Source organism: Acipenser ruthenus, unplaced genomic scaffold (assembly GCF_902713425.1).
Source record: "Acipenser ruthenus unplaced genomic scaffold, fAciRut3.2 maternal haplotype, whole genome shotgun sequence".
Lineage (NCBI taxonomy): Eukaryota > Metazoa > Chordata > Actinopteri > Acipenseriformes > Acipenseridae > Acipenser > Acipenser ruthenus.
In genome coordinates, this window is record NW_026708233.1 from 13,149 (window position 1) to 31,266 (window position 18,118).

The window sequence follows — 18,118 nt, forward strand, 5'->3', positions numbered from 1 at the left end:
TTTCCCACGTGTGCTTGCCTTGTATAAATCGATGGAGTTTCAACAAAGGCATTTGACTTCGGTTCATGTTAGCCTATACTGCCATCTGCAGCATTACCGCGGGTGTCTTTTACTTCTTTTGACAATAATATGGATCATTTCACAGTCCAATGTAAGAACATGTAGTCGTGGCCGAGTGGTTAAGGCGATGGACTAGAAATCCATTGGGGTTTCCCCGCGCAGGTTCGAATCCTGCCGACTACGTAAGCTTTCTTTTTAATTGTATGTGTTCATTCCTAATACATGTTTAAAGATGAGGAATCTGAAATATTACTGGTTCTACTTCATATCGCACCGGTTCATTTAGTTAAAGAATGTTCATTTTGGCACCATTCCAAATGCTGTGGTTTCTTTAAAGAAGAAAAGTCATGGCCCGTACGGGGATCGAACCCGCGACCTTGGCGTTATTAGCACCACGCTCTAACCAACTGAGCTAACCGGCCACACACATGGAGCGCGTTAATAAAACCCGAGAAAAACAAGGCCTGCGGACATTATGATTACCAAGATGTTATGTTAAACTCAACAATAACACATTCAAAGTATTGGAAAGGCATAATTAGAGGTCTCATCTTTATGAGGCAGTTTAGCAGTGTGAAGAAAGTGGCGAGGTGCGGGCTTGCGGTGACTTTCTCTCATTTAAAAAGCTGTGATTTGAATACTAAAAAGAAAAACATGTAAAATTACCAAGCATTCGGTGGACGTTTTAGAAATAAATTAACAAGAACTGTTGTCAGAAGTGGGGTTCGAGCCCACGCCTCCATGGAGACTGCGAACTGACCACAGCGCCTTAGACCGCTCGGCCATCCTGACTTACACCGACGACTTTGCACAACGCTGCAGCACACTGCTGAACCTCCCATGTCTGACGCTGCAGTAAATCACCTGGCGTGTGCGTGTACTTGTTCTTTTTCTGTTTATATTAAGGAGGGCGACAGGTTTTGTCGCATTTTGTATGGAATCACAAGGACACTCCTCTTACTGAAAGAAAATATACTGCAAACAGAGCGATCGCTTCACGGTTTGAATCAAAATCAGAACAGTCTGTTAGCAAATGAACTTCATCAAAAAACCACAAAGGCATTACATAAATGTTACAGATATATTTCGTAGACAGAACAGTTGTAACATATTTGAGTACATTTCTAAACAATCTGCTAATAACAGACATAATCTCAAAGCGCTATAATTTATTTTCAGATCTTATGAAAGACAAGTATGGTTGCGCATTATATCACAGAAAACAGGATAATCCTAGCGCTTCATTTAATCCCTCGGGTTGTACCATATGGAGATAGAAGATCCATTTGGATTCACATTGTAATAGTTTTTGATCGAGATTATCACGTCCTCGAGCTTGAAATATTTTTTGTATGCTGCGGTATTTCAGATCTGAAATGGAATGTTTGGCATCTACGAAATGTCTAGCTAGTGGTGAATGGATATCTTTTCTCCTAATTGAACTTTTATGCTTGCTCATCAATGCGCAATCGTCACTGTCTAGTAGTTTTACCAACATATTGCAAATGGCAAGGACAAAAAAACAAATAAATGACATGCGTTGAAGCACAGGTCATCACTTGTAAGACACTGTACTCTTTTTTCGTTGTATGGCTTGTAAAACGCAAACGCATTATCACAGGCGGCACAATTACGACATGGAAAATAATCCAGTAGATTTGTCCAGTACACCTAGATCTCTCGAACATGTCAATGAGTCAGCCCTTAATAAACACTGTCCGTGTTCATTTCTGTGTATATGACATTGTCTATAACCAATATCTGTTATGTAAGCGTATTGGTATGAAACCAATCGCAATTAATGCGATCCGTGTTTTCAGTCAGTTTGATAGTTTTAATCAATCATCGAAAAAGCAGCAGTGCTTTGCAACTGTAGTTCATCTTTCTTACGTTTTGGTAAGACACCCACTCAGAACGTGTCCGCTTCCTCCAGCCCCCTAAGGAACACTGGAGCGGTCATCAATAACAGCGAGCAGTTGGTCAAAAACAACACTCGCTGTCTTCTTCACGCTCAAAAACGAACACTCTCACTCTTCCTCGTGGGTAGCGAGCCCAAACACTTTCAAAACGCATTTCGCTAGCAAATCACTATAGAAATGATCCCTGAAAGTATTGTTTTATGGGCAAGTGGCCGACCGTCTCCCTCCAACTCTGAGTGGCACCGGTAGCTGTGCCGGTGACAAATAAACAGGAGCACTTTCATATAATGCAATTGCTGTAGCCCAGTGAGTTGTTACAATAACATTTCAAACTCATTCCAGACTGCAGGCGGTTAAAAGCTTAATTGGGTTCAATTTTTTGGTATGATTTAAAAAGTACGAGCCAGTTGCCTCATTTGCATTGCCTGCCTTCCTCCTTTGCACTGTGACGTCTATCAAACGTGTGCTTAAAATCTGATGAATACGATTCCCATTTGAACCGTAAATATTTTAATTATACGCATACAGTGTTCTGTTGGGCTCCGAGGGTGTTATCTAATAAAACAACGTAATCGGTGAGCGCGTTCGGCTTAACCAAAACGTTGCTGTTTCAAGCCCACGCAGGGACGAGGCATTCTTTTTGTCAATCGCCTTTCTGTCAAGCCAGTAAACCTGTATATAATAAGAAACATTCAACAGCTCGGAAACACCATAATAGAATCCAATGCGTTTACAAATGTGTTTTGAAACTGTTCATTTTTCACCCAAATGCGGTTCTCAAAAATTGTTTTGCCTACATTTTTCTATTGCTATTATTATTTTTTCCAGAGTAAGACGAAAAAGCAAACATCCATGAAATAGGTAAACACTGCTACAGCGCTTGAACTGTCTCAACAAACGTTCAGCTCTAAAACGTGTACATTGAAAGTCTATTAACATCTTTAACACAATCATGTGTGTTCCAATAGCGGCTATTCCACATGGTGATCAATAAAGTGAATGCTGGCTTTGTTCACATATTAGCAAGACGTTTTCAGGATCCACGCATATTCTGAACAAGCACACTAGAATATGGTAATGAAAGGACAGGAAAATAACAGGTTTATTGGCTTTGGTCTTGTATCGTCACCCTGACTACTGTCAGGTAAGGAAGTGGCATTAATCAAAACGTAATTATGTAAGGTTACCAATGCGCAAATACGAAGCATATTAAAACTTCTTCACAATCTTAAATCTTCCCACATGCATTTCAAACACTTACTGATAAGTACGGCCCTTTCCCAATGTAACTGCTTTGTTTGAACACCAAAGATGGCTTGGATATTTATGAAACCACGATACTATTGTTCCCACTTTCTTTAGAACTACCAAATGTGCGCTTCCCATGTCAGCCCTAGTGGCCTAATGGCTAAGGCCACTGGCCTCCTAAGCCAGGGATAGTGGGTTCGAGTCCCATCTGGGGTGGGGTTTTGTTATAAAATCGAACATAATTGTGTTATGTTTTATTGGCATGTGATATTTTGTAGATCTTGTTATCTGCTAAGTCCGCTCACGCTAGCCACAACGTGCTTGAGTGCTGTGGCAGCAGCCATGAAGCAAGTCAGTTTTTCAGTTGAAATCAAGATCTACTTTGTTTTTTGTGTATGGGTGGTTTGAAAAGATCACTTAAATTGTTACGTATTTTGAAATAAAGATGTATTCATTATTATGAACGTTGACAGAAAGGATATTGTATTTACATTTCCCACGTGTGCTTGCCTTGTATAAATCGATGGAGTTTCAACAAAGGCATTTGACTTCGGTTCATGTTAGCCTATACTGCCATCTGCAGCATTACCGCGGGTGTCTTTTACTTCTTTTGACAATAATATGGATCATTTCACAGTCCAATGTAAGAACATGTAGTCGTGGCCGAGTGGTTAAGGCGATGGACTAGAAATCCATTGGGGTTTCCCCGCGCAGGTTCGAATCCTGCCGACTACGTAAGCTTTCTTTTTAATTGTATGTGTTCATTCCTAATACATGTTTAAAGATGAGGAATCTGAAATATTACTGGTTCTACTTCATATCGCACCGGTTCATTTTGTTAAAGAATGTTCATTTTGGCACCATTCCAAATGCTGTGGTTTCTTTAAAGAAGAAAAGTCATGGCCCGTACGGGGATCGAACCCGCGACCTTGGCGTTATTAGCACCACGCTCTAACCAACTGAGCTAACCGGCCACACACATGGAGCGCGTTAATAAAACCCGAGAAAAACAAGGCCTGCGGACATTATGATTACCAAGATGTTATGTTAAACTCAACAATAACACATTCAAAGTATTGGAAAGGCATAATTAGAGGTCTCATCTTTATGAGGCAGTTTAGCAGTGTGAAGAAAGTGGCGAGGTGCGGGCTTGCGGTGACTTTCTCTCATTTAAAAAGCTGTGATTTGAATACTAAAAAGAAAAACATGTAAAATTACCAAGCATTCGGTGGACGTTTTAGAAATAAATTAACAAGAACTGTTGTCAGAAGTGGGGTTCGAGCCCACGCCTCCATGGAGACTGCGAACTGACCACAGCGCCTTAGACCGCTCGGCCATCCTGACTTACACCGACGACTTTGCACAACGCTGCAGCACACTGCTGAACCTCCCATGTCTGACGCTGCAGTAAATCACCTGGCGTGTGCGTGTACTTGTTCTTTTTCTGTTTATATTAAGGAGGGCGACAGGTTTTGTCGCATTTTGTATGGAATCACAAGGACACTCCTCTTACTGAAAGAAAATATACTGCAAACAGAGCGATCGCTTCACGGTTTGAATCAAAATCAGAACAGTCTGTTAGCAAATGAACTTCATCAAAAAACCACAAAGGCATTACATAAATGTTACAGATATATTTCGTAGACAGAACAGTTGTAACATATTTGAGTACATTTCTAAACAATCTGCTAATAACAGACATAATCTCAAAGCGCTATAATTTATTTTCAGATCTTATGAAAGACAAGTATGGTTGCGCATTATATCACAGAAAACAGGATAATCCTAGCGCTTCATTTAATCCCTCGGGTTGTACCATATGGAGATAGAAGATCCATTTGGATTCACATTGTAATAGTTTTTGATCGAGATTATCACGTCCTCGAGCTTGAAATATTTTTTGTATGCTGCGGTATTTCAGATCTGAAATGGAATGTTTGGCATCTACGAAATGTCTAGCTAGTGGTGAATGGATATCTTTTCTCCTAATTGAACTTTTATGCTTACTCATCAATGCGCAATCGTCACTGTCTAGTAGTTTTACCAACATATTGCAAATGGCAAGGACAAAAAAACAAATAAATGACATGCGTTGAAGCACAGGTCATCACTTGTAAGACACTGTACTCTTTTTTCGTTGTATGGCTTGTAAAACGCAAACGCATTATCACAGGCGGCACAATTACGACATGGAAAATAATCCAGTAGATTTGTCCAGTACACCTAGATCTCTCGAACATGTCAATGAGTCAGCCCTTAATAAACACTGTCCGTGTTCATTTCTGTGTATATGACATTGTCTATAACCAATATCTGTTATGTAAGCGTATTGGTATGAAACCAATCGCAATTAATGCGATCCGTGTTTTCAGTCAGTTTGATAGTTTTAATCAATCATCGAAAAAGCAGCAGTGCTTTGCAACTGTAGTTCATCTTTCTTACGTTTTGGTAAGACACCCACTCAGAACGTGTCCGCTTCCTCCAGCCCCCTAAGGAACACTGGAGCGGTCATCAATAACAGCGAGCAGTTGGTCAAAAACAACACTCGCTGTCTTCTTCACGCTCAAAAACGAACACTCTCACTCTTCCTCGTGGGTAGCGAGCCCAAACACTTTCAAAACGCATTTCGCTAGCAAATCACTATAGAAATGATCCCTGAAAGTATTGTTTTATGGGCAAGTGGCCGACCGTCTCCCTCCAACTCTGAGTGGCACCGGTAGCTGTGCCGGTGACAAATAAACAGGAGCACTTTCATATAATGCAATTGCTGTAGCCCAGTGAGTTGTTACAATAACATTTCAAACTCATTCCAGACTGCAGGCGGTTAAAAGCTTAATTGGGTTCAATTTTTTGGTATGATTTAAAAAGTACGAGCCAGTTGCCTCATTTGCATTGCCTGCCTTCCTCCTTTGCACTGTGACGTCTATCAAACGTGTGCTTAAAATCTGATGAATACGATTCCCATTTGAACCGTAAATATTTTAATTATACGCATACAGTGTTCTGTTGGGCTCCGAGGGTGTTATCTAATAAAACAACGTAATCGGTGAGCGCGTTCGGCTTAACCAAAACGTTGCTGTTTCAAGCCCACGCAGGGACGAGGCATTCTTTTTGTCAATCGCCTTTCTGTCAAGCCAGTAAACCTGTATATAATAAGAAACATTCAACAGCTCGGAAACACCATAATAGAATCCAATGCGTTTACAAATGTGTTTTGAAACTGTTCATTTTTCACCCAAATGCGGTTCTCAAAAATTGTTTTGCCTACATTTTTCTATTGCTATTATTATTTTTTCCAGAGTAAGACGAAAAAGCAAACATCCATGAAATAGGTAAACACTGCTACAGCGCTTGAACTGTCTCAACAAACGTTCAGCTCTAAAACGTGTACATTGAAAGTCTATTAACATCTTTAACACAATCATGTGTGTTCCAATAGCGGCTATTCCACATGGTGATCAATAAAGTGAATGCTGGCTTTGTTCACATATTAGCAAGACGTTTTCAGGATTCACGCATATTCTGAACAAGCACACTAGAATATGGTAATGAAAGGACAGGAAAATAACAGGTTTATTGGCTTTGGTCTTGTATCGTCACCCTGACTACTGTCAGGTAAGGAAGTGGCATTAATCAAAACGTAATTATGTAAGGTTACCAATGCGCAAATACGAAGCATATTAAAACTTCTTCACAATCTTAAATCTTCCCACATGCATTTCAAACACTTACTGATAAGTACGGCCCTTTCCCAATGTAACTGCTTTGTTTGAACACCAAAGATGGCTTGGATATTTATGAAACCACGATACTATTGTTCCCACTTTCTTTAGAACTACCAAATGTGCGCTTCCCATGTCAGCCCGTGGCCTAATGGCTAAGGCCACTGGCCTCCTAAGCCAGGGATAGTGGGTTCGAGTCCCATCTGGGGTGGGGTTTTGTTATAAAATCGAACATAATTGTGTTATGTTTTATTGGCATGTGATATTTTGTAGATCTTGTTATCTGCTAAGTCCGCTCACGCTAGCCACAACGTGCTTGAGTGCTGTGGCAGCAGCCATGAAGCAAGTCAGTTTTTCAGTTGAAATCAAGATCTACTTTGTTTTTTGTGTATGGGTGGTTTGAAAAGATCACTTAAATTGTTACGTATTTTGAAATAAAGATGTATTCATTATTATGAACGTTGACAGAAAGGATATTGTATTTACATTTCCCACGTGTGCTTGCCTTGTATAAATCGATGGAGTTTCAACAAAGGCATTTGACTTCGGTTCATGTTAGCCTATACTGCCATCTGCAGCATTACCGCGGGTGTCTTTTACTTCTTTTGACAATAATATGGATCATTTCACAGTCCAATGTAAGAACATGTAGTCGTGGCCGAGTGGTTAAGGCGATGGACTAGAAATCCATTGGGGTTTCCCCGCGCAGGTTCGAATCCTGCCGACTACGTAAGCTTTCTTTTTAATTGTATGTGTTCATTCCTAATACATGTTTAAAGATGAGGAATTTGAAATATTACTGGTTCTACTTCATATCGCACCGGTTCATTTTGTTAAAGAATGTTCATTTTGGCACCATTCCAAATGCTGTGGTTTCTTTAAAGAAGAAAAGTCATGGCCCGTACGGGGATCGAACCCGCGACCTTGGCGTTATTAGCACCACGCTCTAACCAACTGAGCTAACCGGCCACACACATGGAGCGCGTTAATAAAACCCGAGAAAAACAAGGCCTGCGGACATTATGATTACCAAGATGTTATGTTAAACTCAACAATAACACATTCAAAGTATTGGAAAGGCATAATTAGAGGTCTCATCTTTATGAGGCAGTTTAGCAGTGTGAAGAAAGTGGCGAGGTGCGGGCTTGCGGTGACTTTCTCTCATTTAAAAAGCTGTGATTTGAATACTAAAAAGAAAAACATGTAAAATTACCAAGCATTCGGTGGACGTTTTAGAAATAAATTAACAAGAACTGTTGTCAGAAGTGGGGTTCGAGCCCACGCCTCCATGGAGACTGCGACCTGACCACAGCGCCTTAGACCGCTCGGCCATCCTGACTTACACCGACGACTTTGCACAACGCTGCAGCACACTGCTGAACCTCCCATGTCTGACGCTGCAGTAAATCACCTGGCGTGTGCGTGTACTTGTTCTTTTTCTGTTTATATTAAGGAGGGCGACAGGTTTTGTCGCATTTTGTATGGAATCACAAGGACACTCCTCTTACTGAAAGAAAATATACTGCAAACAGAGCGATCGCTTCACGGTTTGAATCAAAATCAGAACAGTCTGTTAGCAAATGAACTTCATCAAAAAACCACAAAGGCATTACATAAATGTTACAGATATATTTCGTAGACAGAACAGTTGTAACATATTTGAGTACATTTCTAAACAATCTGCTAATAACAGACATAATCTCAAAGCGCTATAATTTATTTTCAGATCTTATGAAAGACAAGTATGGTTGCGCATTATATCACAGAAAACAGGATAATCCTAGCGCTTCATTTAATCCCTCGGGTTGTACCATATGGAGATAGAAGATCCATTTGGATTCACATTGTAATAGTTTTTGATCGAGATTATCACGTCCTCGAGCTTGAAATATTTTTTGTATGCTGCGGTATTTCAGATCTGAAATGGAATGTTTGGCATCTACGAAATGTCTAGCTAGTGGTGAATGGATATCTTTTCTCCTAATTGAACTTTTATGCTTGCTCATCAATGCGCAATCGTCACTGTCTAGTAGTTTTACCAACATATTGCAAATGGCAAGGACAAAAAAACAAATAAATGACATGCGTTGAAGCACAGGTCATCACTTGTAAGACACTGTACTCTTTTTTCGTTGTATGGCTTGTAAAACGCAAACGCATTATCACAGGCGGCACAATTACGACATGGAAAATAATCCAGTAGATTTGTCCAGTACACCTAGATCTCTCGAACATGTCAATGAGTCAGCCCTTAATAAACACTGTCCGTGTTCATTTCTGTGTATATGACATTGTCTATAACCAATATCTGTTATGTAAGCGTATTGGTATGAAACCAATCGCAATTAATGCGATCCGTGTTTTCAGTCAGTTTGATAGTTTTAATCAATCATCGAAAAAGCAGCAGTGCTTTGCAACTGTAGTTCATCTTTCTTACGTTTTGGTAAGACACCCACTCAGAACGTGTCCGCTTCCTCCAGCCCCCTAAGGAACACTGGAGCGGTCATCAATAACAGCGAGCAGTTGGTCAAAAACAACACTCGCTGTCTTCTTCACGCTCAAAAACGAACACTCTCACTCTTCCTCGTGGGTAGCGAGCCCAAACACTTTCAAAACGCATTTCGCTAGCAAATCACTATAGAAATGATCCCTGAAAGTATTGTTTTATGGGCAAGTGGCCGACCGTCTCCCTCCAACTCTGAGTGGCACCGGTAGCTGTGCCGGTGACAAATAAACAGGAGCACTTTCATATAATGCAATTGCTGTAGCCCAGTGAGTTGTTACAATAACATTTCAAACTCATTCCAGACTGCAGGCGGTTAAAAGCTTAATTGGGTTCAATTTTTTGGTATGATTTAAAAAGTACGAGCCAGTTGCCTCATTTGCATTGCCTGCCTTCCTCCTTTGCACTGTGACGTCTATCAAACGTGTGCTTAAAATCTGATGAATACGATTCCCATTTGAACCGTAAATATTTTAATTATACGCATACAGTGTTCTGTTGGGCTCCGAGGGTGTTATCTAATAAAACAACGTAATCGGTGAGCGCGTTCGGCTTAACCAAAACGTTGCTGTTTCAAGCCCACGCAGGGACGAGGCATTCTTTTTGTCAATCGCCTTTCTGTCAAGCCAGTAAACCTGTATATAATAAGAAACATTCAACAGCTCGGAAACACCATAATAGAATCCAATGCGTTTACAAATGTGTTTTGAAACTGTTCATTTTTCACCCAAATGCGGTTCTCAAAAATTGTTTTGCCTACATTTTTCTATTGCTATTATTATTTTTTCCAGAGTAAGACGAAAAAGCAAACATCCATGAAATAGGTAAACACTGCTACAGCGCTTGAACTGTCTCAACAAACGTTCAGCTCTAAAACGTGTACATTGAAAGTCTATTAACATCTTTAACACAATCATGTGTGTTCCAATAGCGGCTATTCCACATGGTGATCAATAAAGTGAATGCTGGCTTTGTTCACATATTAGCAAGACGTTTTCAGGATTCACGCATATTCTGAACAAGCACACTAGAATATGGTAATGAAAGGACAGGAAAATAACAGGTTTATTGGCTTTGGTCTTGTATCGTCACCCTGACTACTGTCAGGTAAGGAAGTGGCATTAATCAAAACGTAATTATGTAAGGTTACCAATGCGCAAATACGAAGCATATTAAAACTTCTTCACAATCTTAAATCTTCCCACATGCATTTCAAACACTTACTGATAAGTACGGCCCTTTCCCAATGTAACTGCTTTGTTTGAACACCAAAGATGGCTTGGATATTTATGAAACCACGATACTATTGTTCCCACTTTCTTTAGAACTACCAAATGTGCGCTTCCCATGTCAGCCCTAGTGGCCTAATGGCTAAGGCCACTGGCCTCCTAAGCCAGGGATAGTGGGTTCGAGTCCCATCTGGGGTGGGGTTTTGTTATAAAATCGAACATAATTGTGTTATGTTTTATTGGCATGTGATATTTTGTAGATCTTGTTATCTGCTAAGTCCGCTCACGCTAGCCACAACGTGCTTGAGTGCTGTGGCAGCAGCCATGAAGCAAGTCAGTTTTTCAGTTGAAATCAAGATCTACTTTGTTTTTTGTGTATGGGTGGTTTGAAAAGATCACTTAAATTGTTACGTATTTTGAAATAAAGATGTATTCATTATTATGAACGTTGACAGAAAGGATATTGTATTTACATTTCCCACGTGTGCTTGCCTTGTATAAATCGATGGAGTTTCAACAAAGGCATTTGACTTCGGTTCATGTTAGCCTATACTGCCATCTGCAGCATTACCGCGGGTGTCTTTTACTTCTTTTGACAATAATATGGATCATTTCACAGTCCAATGTAAGAACATGTAGTCGTGGCCGAGTGGTTAAGGCGATGGACTAGAAATCCATTGGGGTTTCCCCGCGCAGGTTCGAATCCTGCCGACTACGTAAGCTTTCTTTTTAATTGTATGTGTTCATTCCTAATACATGTTTAAAGATGAGGAATCTGAAATATTACTGGTTCTACTTCATATCGCACCGGTTCATTTAGTTAAAGAATGTTCATTTTGGCACCATTCCAAATGCTGTGGTTTCTTTAAAGAAGAAAAGTCATGGCCCGTACGGGGATCGAACCCGCGACCTTGGCGTTATTAGCACCACGCTCTAACCAACTGAGCTAACCGGCCACACACATGGAGCGCGTTAATAAAACCCGAGAAAAACAAGGCCTGCGGACATTATGATTACCAAGATGTTATGTTAAACTCAACAATAACACATTCAAAGTATTGGAAAGGCATAATTAGAGGTCTCATCTTTATGAGGCAGTTTAGCAGTGTGAAGAAAGTGGCGAGGTGCGGGCTTGCGGTGACTTTCTCTCATTTAAAAAGCTGTGATTTGAATACTAAAAAGAAAAACATGTAAAATTACCAAGCATTCGGTGGACGTTTTAGAAATAAATTAACAAGAACTGTTGTCAGAAGTGGGGTTCGAGCCCACGCCTCCATGGAGACTGCGACCTGACCACAGCGCCTTAGACCGCTCGGCCATCCTGACTTACACCGACGACTTTGCACAACGCTGCAGCACACTGCTGAACCTCCCATGTCTGACGCTGCAGTAAATCACCTGGCGTGTGCGTGTACTTGTTCTTTTTCTGTTTATATTAAGGAGGGCGACAGGTTTTGTCGCATTTTGTATGGAATCACAAGGACACTCCTCTTACTGAAAGAAAATATACTGCAAACAGAGCGATCGCTTCACGGTTTGAATCAAAATCAGAACAGTCTGTTAGCAAATGAACTTCATCAAAAAACCACAAAGGCATTACATAAATGTTACAGATATATTTCGTAGACAGAACAGTTGTAACATATTTGAGTACATTTCTAAACAATCTGCTAATAACAGACATAATCTCAAAGCGCTATAATTTATTTTCAGATCTTATGAAAGACAAGTATGGTTGCGCATTATATCACAGAAAACAGGATAATCCTAGCGCTTCATTTAATCCCTCGGGTTGTACCATATGGAGATAGAAGATCCATTTGGATTCACATTGTAATAGTTTTTGATCGAGATTATCACGTCCTCGAGCTTGAAATATTTTTTGTATGCTGCGGTATTTCAGATCTGAAATGGAATGTTTGGCATCTACGAAATGTCTAGCTAGTGGTGAATGGATATCTTTTCTCCTAATTGAACTTTTATGCTTGCTCATCAATGCGCAATCGTCACTGTCTAGTAGTTTTACCAACATATTGCAAATGGCAAGGACAAAAAAACAAATAAATGACATGCGTTGAAGCACAGGTCATCACTTGTAAGACACTGTACTCTTTTTTCGTTGTATGGCTTGTAAAACGCAAACGCATTATCACAGGCGGCACAATTACGACATGGAAAATAATCCAGTAGATTTGTCCAGTACACCTAGATCTCTCGAACATGTCAATGAGTCAGCCCTTAATAAACACTGTCCGTGTTCATTTCTGTGTATATGACATTGTCTATAACCAATATCTGTTATGTAAGCGTATTGGTATGAAACCAATCGCAATTAATGCGATCCGTGTTTTCAGTCAGTTTGATAGTTTTAATCAATCATCGAAAAAGCAGCAGTGCTTTGCAACTGTAGTTCATCTTTCTTACGTTTTGGTAAGACACCCACTCAGAACGTGTCCGCTTCCTCCAGCCCCCTAAGGAACACTGGAGCGGTCATCAATAACAGCGAGCAGTTGGTCAAAAACAACACTCGCTGTCTTCTTCACGCTCAAAAACGAACACTCTCACTCTTCCTCGTGGGTAGCGAGCCCAAACACTTTCAAAACGCATTTCGCTAGCAAATCACTATAGAAATGATCCCTGAAAGTATTGTTTTATGGGCAAGTGGCCGACCGTCTCCCTCCAACTCTGAGTGGCACCGGTAGCTGTGCCGGTGACAAATAAACAGGAGCACTTTCATATAATGCAATTGCTGTAGCCCAGTGAGTTGTTACAATAACATTTCAAACTCATTCCAGACTGCAGGCGGTTAAAAGCTTAATTGGGTTCAATTTTTTGGTATGATTTAAAAAGTACGAGCCAGTTGCCTCATTTGCATTGCCTGCCTTCCTCCTTTGCACTGTGACGTCTATCAAATGTGTGCTTAAAATCTGATGAATACGATTCCCATTTGAACCGTAAATATTTTAATTATACGCATACAGTGTTCTGTTGGGCTCCGAGGGTGTTATCTAATAAAACAACGTAATCGGTGAGCGCGTTCGGCTTAACCAAAACGTTGCTGTTTCAAGCCCACGCAGGGACGAGGCATTCTTTTTGTCAATCGCCTTTCTGTCAAGCCAGTAAACCTGTATATAATAAGAAACATTCAACAGCTCGGAAACACCATAATAGAATCCAATGCGTTTACAAATGTGTTTTGAAACTGTTCATTTTTCACCCAAATGCGGTTCTCAAAAATTGTTTTGCCTACATTTTTCTATTGCTATTATTATTTTTTCCAGAGTAAGACGAAAAAGCAAACATCCATGAAATAGGTAAACACTGCTACAGCGCTTGAACTGTCTCAACAAACGTTCAGCTCTAAAACGTGTACATTGAAAGTCTATTAACATCTTTAACACAATCATGTGTGTTCCAATAGCGGCTATTCCACATGGTGATCAATAAAGTGAATGCTGGCTTTGTTCACATATTAGCAAGACGTTTTCAGGATTCACGCATATTCTGAACAAGCACACTAGAATATGGTAATGAAAGGACAGGAAAATAACAGGTTTATTGGCTTTGGTCTTGTATCGTCACCCTGACTACTGTCAGGTAAGGAAGTGGCATTAATCAAAACGTAATTATGTAAGGTTACCAATGCGCAAATACGAAGCATATTAAAACTTCTTCACAATCTTAAATCTTCCCACATGTATTTCAAACACTTACTGATAAGTACGGCCCTTTCCCAATGTAACTGCTTTGTTTGAACACCAAAGATGGCTTGGATATTTATGAAACCACGATACTATTGTTCCCACTTTCTTTAGAACTACCAAATGTGCGCTTCCCATGTCAGCCCTAGTGGCCTAATGGCTAAGGCCACTGGCCTCCTAAGCCAGGGATAGTGGGTTCGAGTCCCATCTGGGGTGGGGTTTTGTTATAAAATCGAACATAATTGTGTTATGTTTTATTGGCATGTGATATTTTGTAGATCTTGTTATCTGCTAAGTCCGCTCACGCTAGCCACAACGTGCTTGAGTGCTGTGGCAGCAGCCATGAAGCAAGTCAGTTTTTCAGTTGAAATCAAGATCTACTTTGTTTTTTGTGTATGGGTGGTTTGAAAAGATCACTTAAATTGTTACGTATTTTGAAATAAAGATGTATTCATTATTATGAACGTTGACAGAAAGGATATTGTATTTACATTTCCCACGTGTGCTTGCCTTGTATAAATCGATGGAGTTTCAACAAAGGCATTTGACTTCGGTTCATGTTAGCCTATACTGCCATCTGCAGCATTACCGCGGGTGTCTTTTACTTCTTTTGACAATAATATGGATCATTTCACAGTCCAATGTAAGAACATGTAGTCGTGGCCGAGTGGTTAAGGCGATGGACTAGAAATCCATTGGGGTTTCCCCGCGCAGGTTCGAATCCTGCCGACTCCGTAAGCTTTCTTTTTAATTGTATGTGTTCATTCCTAATACATGTTTAAAGATGAGGAATTTGAAATATTACTGGTTCTACTTCATATCGCACCGGTTCATTTTGTTAAAGAATGTTCATTTTGGCACCATTCCAAATGCTGTGGTTTCTTTAAAGAAGAGAAGTCATGGCCCGTACGGGGATCGAACCCGCGACCTTGGCGTTATTAGCACCACGCTCTAACCAACTGAGCTAACCGGCCACACACATGGAGCGCGTTAATAAAACCCGAGAAAAACAAGGCCTGCGGACATTATGATTACCAAGATGTTATGTTAAACTCAACAATAACACATTCAAAGTATTGGAAAGGCATAATTAGAGGTCTCATCTTTATGAGGCAGTTTAGCAGTGTGAAGAAAGTGGCGAGGTGCGGGCTTGCGGTGACTTTCTCTCATTTAAAAAGCTGTGATTTGAATACTAAAAAGAAAAACATGTAAAATTACCAAGCATTCGGTGGACGTTTTAGAAATAAATTAACAAGAACTGTTGTCAGAAGTGGGGTTCGAGCCCACGCCTCCATGGAGACTGCGAACTGACCACAGCGCCTTAGACCGCTCGGCCATCCTGACTTACACCGACGACTTTGCACAACGCTGCAGCACACTGCTGAACCTCCCATGTCTGACGCTGCAGTAAATCACCTGGCGTGTGCGTGTACTTGTTCTTTTTCTGTTTATATTAAGGAGGGCGACAGGTTTTGTCGCATTTTGTATGGAATCACAAGGACACTCCTCTTACTGAAAGAAAATATACTGCAAACAGAGCGATCGCTTCACGGTTTGAATCAAAATCAGAACAGTCTGTTAGCAAATGAACTTCATCAAAAAACCACAAAGGCATTACATAAATGTTACAGATATATTTCGTAGACAGAACAGTTGTAACATATTTGAGTACATTTCTAAACAATCTGCTAATAACAGACATAATCTCAAAGCGCTATAATTTATTTTCAGATCTTATGAAAGACAAGTATGGTTGCGCATTATATCACAGAAAACAGGATAATCCTAGCGCTTCATTTAATCCCTCGGGTTGTACCATATGGAGATAGAAGATCCATTTGGATTCACATTGTAATAGTTTTTGATCGAGATTATCACGTCCTCGAGCTTGAAATATTTTTTGTATGCTGCGGTATTTCAGATCTGAAATGGAATGTTTGGCATCTACGAAATGTCTAGCTAGTGGTGAATGGATATCTTTTCTCCTAATTGAACTTTTATGCTTGCTCATCAATGCGCAATCGTCACTGTCTAGTAGTTTTACCAACATATTGCAAATGGCAAGGACAAAAAAACAAATAAATGACATGCGTTGAAGCACAGGTCATCACTTGTAAGACACTGTACTCTTTTTTCGTTGTATGGCTTGTAAAACGCAAACGCATTATCACAGGCGGCACAATTACGACATGGAAAATAATCCAGTAGATTTGTCCAGTACACCTAGATCTCTCGAACATGTCAATGAGTCAGCCCTTAATAAACACTGTCCGTGTTCATTTCTGTGTATATGACATTGTCTATAACCAATATCTGTTATGTAAGCGTATTGGTATGAAACCAATCGCAATTAATGCGATCCGTGTTTTCAGTCAGTTTGATAGTTTTAATCAATCATCGAAAAAGCAGCAGTGCTTTGCAACTGTAGTTCATCTTTCTTACGTTTTGGTAAGACACCCACTCAGAACGTGTCCGCTTCCTCCAGCCCCCTAAGGAACACTGGAGCGGTCATCAATAACAGCGAGCAGTTGGTCAAAAACAACACTCGCTGTCTTCTTCACGCTCAAAAACGAACACTCTCACTCTTCCTCGTGGGTAGCGAGCCCAAACACTTTCAAAACGCATTTCGCTAGCAAATCACTATAGAAATGATCCCTGAAAGTATTGTTTTATGGGCAAGTGGCCGACCGTCTCCCTCCAACTCTGAGTGGCACCGGTAGCTGTGCCGGTGACAAATAAACAGGAGCACTTTCATATAATGCAATTGCTGTAGCCCAGTGAGTTGTTACAATAACATTTCAAACTCATTCCAGACTGCAGGCGGTTAAAAGCTTAATTGGGTTCAATTTTTTGGTATGATTTAAAAAGTACGAGCCAGTTGCCTCATTTGCATTGCCTGCCTTCCTCCTTTGCACTGTGACGTCTATCAAATGTGTGCTTAAAATCTGATGAATACGATTCCCATTTGAACCGTAAATATTTTAATTATACGCATACAGTGTTCTGTTGGGCTCCGAGGGTGTTATCTAATAAAACAACGTAATCGGTGAGCGCGTTCGGCTTAACCAAAACGTTGCTGTTTCAAGCCCACGCAGGGACGAGGCATTCTTTTTGTCAATCGCCTTTCTGTCAAGCCAGTAAACCTGTATATAATAAGAAACATTCAACAGCTCGGAAACACCATAATAGAATCCAATGCGTTTACAAATGTGTTTTGAAACTGTTCATTTTTCACCCAAATGCGGTTCTCAAAAATTGTTTTGCCTACATTTTTCTATTGCTATTATTATTTTTTCCAGAGTAAGACGAAAAAGCAAACATCCATGAAATAGGTAAACACTGCTACAGCGCTTGAACTGTCTCAACAAACGTTCAGCTCTAAAACGTGTACATTGAAAGTCTATTAACATCTTTAACACAATCATGTGTGTTCCAATAGCGGCTATTCCACATGGTGATCAATAAAGTGAATGCTGGCTTTGTTCACATATTAGCAAGACGTTTTCAGGATTCACGCATATTCTGAACAAGCACACTAGAATATGGTAATGAAAGGACAGGAAAATAACAGGTTTATTGGCTTTGGTCTTGTATCGTCACCCTGACTACTGTCAGGTAAGGAAGTGGCATTAATCAAAACGTAATTATGTAAGGTTACCAATGCGCAAATACGAAGCATATTAAAACTTCTTCACAATCTTAAATCTTCCCACATGCATTTCAAACACTTACTGAT

The 18,118-nt window shown here is 40.2% G+C and overlaps 17 non-coding genes across 17 annotated transcripts; 5 read left to right on the forward strand and 12 right to left on the reverse strand.

Annotated features, from left to right (window-relative positions):
• The first annotated feature begins 161 nt into the window (after window positions 1-161).
• Window positions 162-243, forward strand: trnas-aga (transfer RNA serine (anticodon AGA)). Its single transcript has one exon. It is a non-coding gene; the product is annotated as a tRNA-Ser (tRNA).
• Window positions 244-408: 165 nt separating this feature from the next.
• Window positions 409-482, reverse strand: trnai-aau (transfer RNA isoleucine (anticodon AAU)). Its single transcript has one exon. It is a non-coding gene; the product is annotated as a tRNA-Ile (tRNA).
• A 1,482-nt stretch (window positions 483-1,964) lies between these two features.
• On the reverse strand, window positions 1,965-2,179 carry LOC131730287 (small nucleolar RNA U3). Its single transcript, XR_009323974.1, has one exon. It is a non-coding gene; the product is annotated as a small nucleolar RNA U3 (small nucleolar RNA).
• Window positions 2,180-3,880: 1,701 nt separating this feature from the next.
• On the forward strand, window positions 3,881-3,962 carry trnas-aga (transfer RNA serine (anticodon AGA)). Its single transcript has one exon. It is a non-coding gene; the product is annotated as a tRNA-Ser (tRNA).
• A 165-nt stretch (window positions 3,963-4,127) lies between these two features.
• On the reverse strand, window positions 4,128-4,201 carry trnai-aau (transfer RNA isoleucine (anticodon AAU)). Its single transcript has one exon. It is a non-coding gene; the product is annotated as a tRNA-Ile (tRNA).
• Window positions 4,202-5,683: 1,482 nt separating this feature from the next.
• On the reverse strand, window positions 5,684-5,898 carry LOC131730288 (small nucleolar RNA U3). The gene has a single exon (XR_009323975.1). It is a non-coding gene; the product is annotated as a small nucleolar RNA U3 (small nucleolar RNA).
• Window positions 5,899-7,597: 1,699 nt separating this feature from the next.
• Window positions 7,598-7,679, forward strand: trnas-aga (transfer RNA serine (anticodon AGA)). Its single transcript has one exon. It is a non-coding gene; the product is annotated as a tRNA-Ser (tRNA).
• Window positions 7,680-7,844: 165 nt separating this feature from the next.
• On the reverse strand, window positions 7,845-7,918 carry trnai-aau (transfer RNA isoleucine (anticodon AAU)). Its single transcript has one exon. It is a non-coding gene; the product is annotated as a tRNA-Ile (tRNA).
• Window positions 7,919-8,206: 288 nt separating this feature from the next.
• trnal-cag (transfer RNA leucine (anticodon CAG)) lies at window positions 8,207-8,288 on the reverse strand. Its single transcript has one exon. It is a non-coding gene; the product is annotated as a tRNA-Leu (tRNA).
• Window positions 8,289-9,400: 1,112 nt separating this feature from the next.
• On the reverse strand, window positions 9,401-9,615 carry LOC131730289 (small nucleolar RNA U3). The gene has a single exon (XR_009323976.1). It is a non-coding gene; the product is annotated as a small nucleolar RNA U3 (small nucleolar RNA).
• Window positions 9,616-11,316: 1,701 nt separating this feature from the next.
• On the forward strand, window positions 11,317-11,398 carry trnas-aga (transfer RNA serine (anticodon AGA)). The gene has a single exon. It is a non-coding gene; the product is annotated as a tRNA-Ser (tRNA).
• Window positions 11,399-11,563: 165 nt separating this feature from the next.
• On the reverse strand, window positions 11,564-11,637 carry trnai-aau (transfer RNA isoleucine (anticodon AAU)). Its single transcript has one exon. It is a non-coding gene; the product is annotated as a tRNA-Ile (tRNA).
• Window positions 11,638-11,925: 288 nt separating this feature from the next.
• On the reverse strand, window positions 11,926-12,007 carry trnal-cag (transfer RNA leucine (anticodon CAG)). Its single transcript has one exon. It is a non-coding gene; the product is annotated as a tRNA-Leu (tRNA).
• A 1,112-nt stretch (window positions 12,008-13,119) lies between these two features.
• LOC131730290 (small nucleolar RNA U3) lies at window positions 13,120-13,334 on the reverse strand. Its single transcript, XR_009323977.1, has one exon. It is a non-coding gene; the product is annotated as a small nucleolar RNA U3 (small nucleolar RNA).
• A 1,701-nt stretch (window positions 13,335-15,035) lies between these two features.
• trnas-aga (transfer RNA serine (anticodon AGA)) lies at window positions 15,036-15,117 on the forward strand. Its single transcript has one exon. It is a non-coding gene; the product is annotated as a tRNA-Ser (tRNA).
• Window positions 15,118-15,282: 165 nt separating this feature from the next.
• On the reverse strand, window positions 15,283-15,356 carry trnai-aau (transfer RNA isoleucine (anticodon AAU)). The gene has a single exon. It is a non-coding gene; the product is annotated as a tRNA-Ile (tRNA).
• A 1,482-nt stretch (window positions 15,357-16,838) lies between these two features.
• LOC131730291 (small nucleolar RNA U3) lies at window positions 16,839-17,053 on the reverse strand. Its single transcript, XR_009323978.1, has one exon. It is a non-coding gene; the product is annotated as a small nucleolar RNA U3 (small nucleolar RNA).
• Between the last annotated feature and the right edge of the window lie 1,065 nt (window positions 17,054-18,118).